We start from the raw sequence: 2443 nt of genomic DNA on the forward strand, positions 1-2443 counted from the left end.
TATTTTTATTTTTGGAAGCGAAGCGACCTAGTCGAGCTATTGTCAAGTTAAGCAGTTCCTCTTGTCGAGCTAGACTCTACTCGCGCTATAGTCGAGGAAAGCTCGCGCGTTATTCGTGTTAAGCTGTCGAGTTAACTAGACTCGAGGAACTAATCCTTTAGGTTTAGGCAACTCCTCCTCTCTGAGAAGAGGACACTGACTTTAGTTCAGTGCAACAACAAAAGAAAGGACCCTTACCCCTCTATATCCCTTTTTTTGGGGGGAAGATCAAACTCTTTAACTAAATCTACTACTGTTCTCACTCATTGACATAAGTCAAAGCTAAAACTTCCTTACTCAAAGAACTCGTACCGGTACTCTTGAGTTCACAACCCTCAAAACCTTAGATTGGAGTATAAACTCGATCCTACTAATTACGTAGAACCATGAGCCATCGATCGAGTGAGTTCGAGGTGGTTCATGCTTTCTATATAACTCGCTGTACGCTAAGGCAAAGGTTGTAACCATGCGTCATGCGTGCCGTAAGCGGGCTCTGGTGGGGGAACCCGTAGGAAGGGGGGACGACCCGCCGAATTCACATCAGAAATCGCCAGAACACAAACGAAATCTTGAATTGCGTATAGAAACAAAACGAACCACTTCTATTCTCGGAGCTTAGGTATATGAAGAATGGCTTTTTGGTCCCTTTCGTCCAGTGGTTAGGACATCGTCTTTTCATGTCGAAGACACGGGTTCGATTCCCGTAAGGGATGGCTACTCTTTCTTTCCCGGCCGCTTTCAGTTAGTGTTCATTGCTGAGTGATCGCTCGCTATCTGGCTGGAAAAGGTGGTCCGGAAGCTTTCTCTCTCCCAGCAAGCAAGACGAGATCACCACTTCTCTCAGTAATGGACTTCCTTTCATTCTTCCTTAGCCTTAGATGTCCTATCATAGATTATCGAACCTCCGACATGACTCCCCATGCATGCGTTCTTTCTCTCCTCCCCTCAGCCATACATCTCTTTTTTTCTTTTGGCCGTTTTTGTTAGGCATTGAACCCCACCTTAGGTGCTGAGTGGTGTCCTCCCCTCCCTAATACCTAACAAAAAGTTCCGTCTATGGAGCCTCAAGCTTAAACCATGGCAGTAAGCAGTAAGTTGGCCTAGTCTCTTGCCCAGCCTTCGCCTTCTTCAGTGGCCAAGTGCGTTCAACGGCGGCCTACCACCTTTCTTTTTCAAGGTTGAGCTTGTTCAATTGAAGCTAATGCTATGCTGCCCTTCCCTTGTTCAAGAGAAGGCGAGGACTTTTAGCTACCGGCCCAAACAAAAGAGATTAGCCTCTTGATCGATCGATTGATTGGATTGCAGTACGAAGGGGTTTAAGAAGGAGGCATTGGAGAGAAGTAGGCATGGTGGCCAACCAAGGCAGTGAAATCGAGACAATCAATCGGAAGAGGGTTTAGTTAGGAGTCCGGGTTCCATCCTATAAGTTGAAGGAAGGGGGCAAAGGAAGTGATCTTTGCCCTTAGTCTTGGGTTCAGTGAATAGGGAAATTAGGTTAGTCTTATTCCCTAGCTGAGTGAATAGGCCGATCTTTCGTATAGTGATAACGCTTTCTCTGATAGGGGTCTATTTTATCTGACTTGACTCAGCTTGACCTACTTGACTCAGCGGTTAGAGTATCGCTTTCATACGGCGAGAGTCATTGGTTCAAATCCAATAGTAGGTAAGGCCGAAAGCCCTGCGCCAGCATGACAGCAAGCACGGACTGGCGGAGTAAACTGAATGACCAAAGCATCGGTTGCTTCCACTTGTGGCCTTCTTCGACCGCCTTGACACCTGAATCTAAGGGAACCCCCTCTCCTCTCTTCTTCTCTTCATGTATGTGGGCTGCCTGCCCCGTCCCGAATAGACGAACAGGAACAAGCTAAAGGCGCGAGAGTTTATACTCAATGCACCTCCCCTCTTCCACAATTAGGTGAAGACCAGGGGGCCGGAAACCCCAACGGGAAACCTTTCACCGCGCCACACGATTCTTTCGCGAAGCGCTCTCTCAGACGCACTCCTGCCTCCGCAAGCAAAGAGGTTTCAAAGATACCAGGCGACCAAGTGAAAGTGAACAGCCCCGAGCAAATCTTATAGAGAGCGTACCCGTTGTAGCCAAAAAAAAAGAAATGAACACATCTATAGTTGTGGACAGTAAAAAAAAGAGGTTCTTCGAAGCTGTGCTAATGGTGGTCAAGGATAAGGTACTAGTTTAAGTGGGAGACATTCAGTCTGCATGAGAAATCTGGGAGACTCCACAGAGAATGTATGAGTCAGTTACAATGGTAAACATTTTCTTCGGCAACGGTTTTTTCCAAGCAAGATGCAAGAGGGGACGAGCGTGTCTCAGCACTTAGACAAGATGGAGAATCTTCTCCAAGAATTTTTAGCAGTGAGAGTCAAAATGACTGATCGTGATTAG

At 46.8% G+C, this 2443-nt stretch overlaps 2 non-coding genes across 2 annotated transcripts; both read left to right on the forward strand.

Annotated features, from left to right (window-relative positions):
* The first annotated feature begins 680 nt into the window (after positions 1–680).
* On the forward strand, positions 681–752 carry trnE. The gene has a single exon. It is a non-coding gene; the product is annotated as a tRNA-Glu (tRNA).
* An 880-nt stretch (positions 753–1632) lies between these two features.
* Positions 1633–1705, forward strand: trnM. Its single transcript has one exon. It is a non-coding gene; the product is annotated as a tRNA-Met (tRNA).
* The last annotated feature ends 738 nt before the right edge of the window (positions 1706–2443 follow it).

The sequence above is a fragment of the mitochondrial genome of Phaseolus vulgaris, assembly GCF_051622355.1.
Source record: "Phaseolus vulgaris mitochondrion, complete genome".
NCBI lineage: Eukaryota > Viridiplantae > Streptophyta > Magnoliopsida > Fabales > Fabaceae > Phaseolus > Phaseolus vulgaris.